Raw genomic sequence first — 6,155 nt, forward strand, 5'->3', positions numbered from 1 at the left:
GGAAGGACGCGAGCGCGCGTCTGCGCCCTGAAGCTGGGCGGGCGGGGCGGCTCGGAGCGGGTCCGCGCGCAAACACCCGGGAAGGCCAGAGGCGCGCACCGAGCGGCCACTCGTCTTCTTACATTCCGAGCCGAGCTCCCCAGAGCGGAAGGGGGGTCCCCGGGGACCCGAGGGGAAGCGCCTGGGAGGCCCGGAGGCGAGCACCGCCCCGGGGGTGGTGAGCCGTGGTGGGCCGCGGCCCCGGCGGGCAGGGCTGGAGTCCCGCACCCCGATGTGGACGGGAGAGAAGCCGCGTGGGTGCGGCGACGAGGGGCAGCGTTGGAGGGGATTCAAGACACTGAGAGGGGCGCCAGGTTGCTCTGCTTTTCATCAGCGCCCGCAGTGATTCTAAACGCGGTCAGGGACAAAACGCTGCCCCCGAAAGAGGGAGTTGCTTGGCCCGAGTTCTGCACAATTGCTGTGGTTCCCGCGGGCTCGCACCGTCCTGGCGGGGACAGAAGAATCCTCTCCTGGGAGGACGACCAGCCCGACAGAAAACATACAGGCATACCAGGGTTGGGGCGCCTGGGGGGCGCAGTCCAGAAGCATCTGCCTTCACCTCAGGTCATGATCCCAGCGTCCTGGGATCGAGCCCCGCACCCGAAGCCTGCTTGTCCCTCTCCCACTCCCCCTGCTTGTGGTCCCTCCCTTGCTGGGTGTGTCTCCCTCTCTGTCAAACAAATAAAAACCTTGAAAGAAAAGAAGGAAAGAAATACCAGGGCTTCCTGCATGAAAATACTCAGCCTAGGAAACGCCCCCCGACACGCTCAGAATTTCCAACCATCTGGCGGGTCGCCCCTGCTCTTAGACGTCATCAGAGAGGCGAGCCCCTCCCCCCCCGGGGGATCTGAAGACAGCAGCTCGGGTCACAGAAGCTCGACTTCAACACAGGAAGAAACTGGGGTACACTGTGCAGAGAGAAGAAAACTCAGAACCTGTCTTCAGGATCCTCAGAGATTCGGGGAGACCTCCAGGAAACAAGAACAGGACGCTCTAAAAAAGGAATTATTCACTAAACAAAACAGAAACACTCCTAAGAACTCAAAAGAAAGAAACTGAGGGAACTGATTCAGGGAGGAGAACTAAGACATCGGACTGAAACACGGCTCTACACAGAGAAGTGTGGCGATGGAAAATTCAGTACAGTAAAAAATGACTTTGGTCTTAATAGTGCAGAGGTAACTAAGGCAAAAAAAAAAAAGGCTCTTTATCAAAGTTTCTAGTACATTTTTAAAGTGAGCTCTAGGGGTGCCTGGGTGGCTCAGTGGGTTAAGCCTCTGCCTTCGGCTCAGGTCATGATCTCAGGGTCCTGGGATGGAGCCCCACATCGGGCTCTCTGCTCAGCGGGGAGCCTGCTTCCTCCTCTCTCTGCCTGCCTCTCCGCCTACTTGTGATCTCTCTCTGTCAAATAAATAAATAAATATTAAAAATAAAAACAAAACACTGGTGAATATAAAAAACAGTCCTTACTATACCTTGCGCCCAAATCCTGGTTTCTAAATATGAGTCTCCAGAAAAAGATACCAGGAACTTGGGGAAGTGCTGGATTCCAGGGCAGAGACAGGGAAAATGTAAGTTTAGCCTGGAACACGCTGTAGTAATAGAAGACGATGAAGTGCTTAAAAAAAAAAAAAAAAAAAAAAAGACACAGGAACAAACATAAAATTGGTCCCTATGGCCAATCCCATCATACTATAACCCAAGAATAAAATAAATATCCATAAGCCCGTATTGATATAAATAACTGAATAAATAAACACGTGACCGGGAAGAGATCACTGTCTTTTCACAGCAGAATCCCCCAAAATAGCAGAAGGGATGAAGGAAATAGAAAAATCACCATTAGGGGACGCTTGGGTGGCTCCGTGGGTTAAGCGTCTGCCTTCGGCTCAGGTCATGATCCAGCGTCCTGGGATCGAGTCCCACATCCGGCTCCTTGCTCGGCAGGGAGCCTGCTTCTCCCTCTGCCTCTGCCTGCCTCTCTGTCTGCCCGTGCTCGCTCTCTCTCTCTCCCTCTCTCTCTCTGACAAATAAATAAAATCTTAAAAAACAACAACAACATTGGGGTACAGATAGCCCTTCTTTTCACTACATCTGTATCTTTGGGGTAAATACCCAGGAGTGCAATTGCAGGGTCAGAGAGAGTCGATTATCATATGGTTTCACTTATTTGTGGAGCATAACAAATAGCATGGAGGACATGGGGAGTTAGAGAGGAGAAGGGAGTTGGGGGAAATTGGAAGGGGAGGTGAACCATGAGAGACTATGGACTCTGAAAAACAATCTGAGGGGTTGGAAGTGGCCGGGGGGTGGGAGGTTGGGGTACCAGGTGGTGGGTATTAGAGAGGGCCCGGATTGCATGGAGCACTGGGTGTGGTGAAAAAGTAATGAATACTGTTATGCTGAAAATAAATAAATTTAATTTTTTTTAAAAATCACCATTAGAACCTCAGGGTAATCATTGCCACAGGCAAGACCCACCAACAGATGCTAAGCCTGGCAGGCGAGGCAGAAACAATACGTGGGTCTTCTTGAAGTACCTCCTGCAGAATACTTTCCAAGTACAAAGAGAAGGTCAGTTTACAGCGGGAACCCTGGCAGACATCCCCGTGGCTAGGGGATCAACATGAGCATCGGTACTGACACCCGAGGATGTCACGCGCCCGGGTGTGATGCTCGCTCACCTGTGGTTCCCCTCCCAAGGACGCGTAAATTCCATCATACCCAGAAAAAGCCCTCAGGGGTGCCTGGCTGGCTTAGTTGGTGGTGACTCTTGATCTCCGGTTGTGGGTTCGAGACCCACGTTGGATATAGACATTGCTTTTAAAAATTTTAAGGAAAAAACCTCAGACAAATCCCTCAGAGGAGCATTCTAGAAAATACTTTTATGGGGCACCTGGGTGGCTCAGTGGGTTAATCCTCTGCCTTTGGCTCAGGTCATGATCTCAGGGTCCTGGGATCGAGCCCCACGTCGGGCTCTCTGCTCAGCAGGGAGCCTGCTTCCCCCTCTCTCTGCCTGCCTCTCTGCCTACCTGTGATCTCTGTCAAATAAATAAAATCTTTAAAAAATATATTTTTATGTCTTCACACAATGAGCATTTCCATTTGTGCTTTTGTTGTTGTTGTTTTCGGTTTTTTGTTTGGAAAATTTTATCTTTATGTCATCTCTACACCCCATGTGGGGCTCAAACTCACAACCCTGAGATCAAGCGTCACGTGCCCCACCGACCGAGCCAGACGAGGGCTCCCCTTTCCCATCTGTTTCTTTCAAACTCTACAGTTCTTTCCTGTATCTTTTCTGCGGTCGCACACATTATTCTGAGCACTTTCCTTTCAAGTGGTTCTTAACCTTTTCATTTGAAAGGAGTTTCAGGCCCAGAGACAGGCTGCCGGGGGGCAGCACGGTGCCGTGCCGGTTCCTGGCGAACGCTGCCGGCGGGGTGTCCCCGTTCGGGACTGGCTGCTGCATCTGGTCATGCTCTTCTTAAACTCTTTCCAAATCGGGGTATTGTCACGAGGTCCTCGGGCGTGACTGGGCGCCTGTGCCACATTGGTTGCCCGTTCCAACATGCGGCAGATTTCCTCAGGGCCTTCGTCAACTCGTGAGTTCACCTTCAGCACGATGCACCTGCAGCAGGCGCCCTGCGCCCGCCCTGGCCTGTGCCCTGGGAGGCAAGACAGTTCCGCATCTGTCTCTACGGACCCTTTCGGAAGTCGCCAGCTGCGGGCGCGCTGTGTCAGCTTCTGGGGCTGGGGCTGGGGCTCCTGTGCCATGTCGGTGGCTCCCGTGCAATGCGCGCCCAGGGTTCCTCTTAGGCTGGCTCCACCCGGAGCCACGGGTGTCCTCGTAGGCTCAGGCTCACCAGAGGGCAGCCCATTTCAGGTTCCCACCGTCTGCAAAGCCACCGGCTTTGGTTCCCACCCCGAAGGCTGCTCCTGGCTCCCTTCATGAGCAGCTTGGCTTCCTCCGTCAAGGACCTAGGTATTGTATTTCCCTTTCCTGTCTTGAAACAGAGAGATTGTGCACTTCTCGGTGTTGGGGGGTACGTGAGTGTGAACGTGGGTGTGTTGATTTCCTATTGGCTTAGCTATCTTGACTGGAAGCCTTGGGCCAGCCAGGTGAGCTCTCTGCTCCTCGATTGCCCCACCAGGAAAATGGGATAATAAGGGGACCCATAGCCTTGGGCCGTTGTGTGGCTTCGCTGTTAGTTAAGATACGGAACCAGACCTTGTTTATCTTCCCACTGTCTCGCCGTAGCCCTATCGGACCAGAGAGCCAACACTGGAATACAGAACTGCTGCTTTCCCTGGGTGAGGGGTCATGGGTGATTTTAGTTTTCCTTGGGTGTGTGCGTGCGCTCTGCAATGAGCGCGGCTTGAATCTGAGATTAGGAAAAATGGCACCAAACACTACTGAGCACACGGACACCGGGAGCATCTGGGTATCTCAGCTGGTTAAGCAGGCGCTCTTGATTTTGGCTCAGGTCATGATCTCAGGGTCCCGGGACGGAGCTCTACGCTCCACGGGAGTCTGCTTCAGGATTCTCTCTCTCCCTCTCCCCCAGCTTGTGTGCGTGCTCTTTCTCTCTCTCTCTCCCATAAATAAATCTTTAAAAAACAAAACAAGGGGCGCCTGGGTGGCTCAGTAGGTTAAAGCCTCTGCTTTTGGCTCCGGTCATGATCCCAGGGCCCCGCATCCGGCTCTCTGCTCAGCAGGGAGCCTGCTTCCCCCACCCCAACTCCGCCTGCCTCTCTATTTGTGATCTCTCTCTGTCAAATAAATAAAATCTTAAAAAAGAATGTCTTTAAAACAAAACAAAAACCAAAACAAAACATTGACACTTGGGGGCGCCTGGGTGGCTCAGTGGGTTAAGCCTCTACCTTCGGCTCAGGTCATGATCCCAGGGGCCTGGGATCGAGTCCCGCATAGGGCTCTCTGCTCAGCAGGGAGCCTGCTTCTCCTCATCTCTCTCTCTGTCTGTCTCTCTGCCTATTTGTGATCTCTCTCTGTCAAATAAATAAATAAAATCTTAAAAAAAAACAAAAAAAAAACATTGACACTTGGTCAGCTCTTCAAGTGGCCAGCCTGTATTCCATAAAAGTTTAAAGACGTACTTGGAACGAACAGACATGTTTGCAGGTGATTGGGGCTGCTGAAGGGGGTGGGGAAGGAGAGCAGCCTTGGAGGGCTGGGCCGGGGGATGGTGAGGACAGGAGCAGAGGATCCCTGAGGGCTACCACTGTTCACTTTTACCAGTCCTGCCTCATTGCTTCTGAGAAACCCAACGGCTGGGCAGCTCTGTGCCCCATTGAGCAACAACAAATGTTTACCGTGCGTAGGGGAGGCTCAGCCCAGCAAGCCAGACGGGGCCTGCCCTCACCAGGCTTCTCCTCTCCAGACAAGCATCAGTCAGGAGGTTGCAGAATCCATAGCTTACCTGCCAGAGGCCTCCCAGGAGAAATGCCCGGGCCACTGAGGACCTAGACTGGCCTCGCCCAGTTCAGCTGGGGAGGGATGCTGGGAAGAGTCAGCCCTCCAAAGGGAAGGAGGGGACGGACAGTGGGGAGGAAGGGCCCAGGCCTGGGGCACTCTGCCTTGACTTCCCTGGGAGGCCCTTGAAGGCCCGACCTGTGCCTAATAAACATCTCCATTGCAACTTCTCTGTGGTCTAACTGAAACTCTACTTTTCAGCACCCAAGCTCCACTTACATGCTCAGTTTAAAAAGTCACGGCATGGCCCCATTTGGGAGAACGGAAATACAGAGTAATCACATAGCTGCCAGCGGTCACTCAGCAGAAGCCAAGGGCTGAGCGCTCTCTCAGCCCGGATCCGGGCTCCTAACCCCACCCTCCATCAGGAGAAGTCGCCTGTGACCCAGCGGCTTGGCCCCGGTCTACATGTTACTGAACTCTCACCGGCTTCACACCTCATGAAATATTCATGCGGGGCTCACAGTGCATTAGGAGCGCGCCGTCTGTCCACAGAGTCTTGATGCCTTGGGGGGAACAGACAGTTGGAATCGATCAGCATTTGCCTTCTCTGTGCCAGGCCCCGGGGGTTCAGGGGTACCCAGCTGACTCGGGCTCGGCTTTCTTGGCTCACAGCCTGCCTAAT

This window comes from Mustela erminea, chromosome 12, assembly GCF_009829155.1.
Source record: "Mustela erminea isolate mMusErm1 chromosome 12, mMusErm1.Pri, whole genome shotgun sequence".
NCBI classification, from domain to species: domain Eukaryota; kingdom Metazoa; phylum Chordata; class Mammalia; order Carnivora; family Mustelidae; genus Mustela; species Mustela erminea.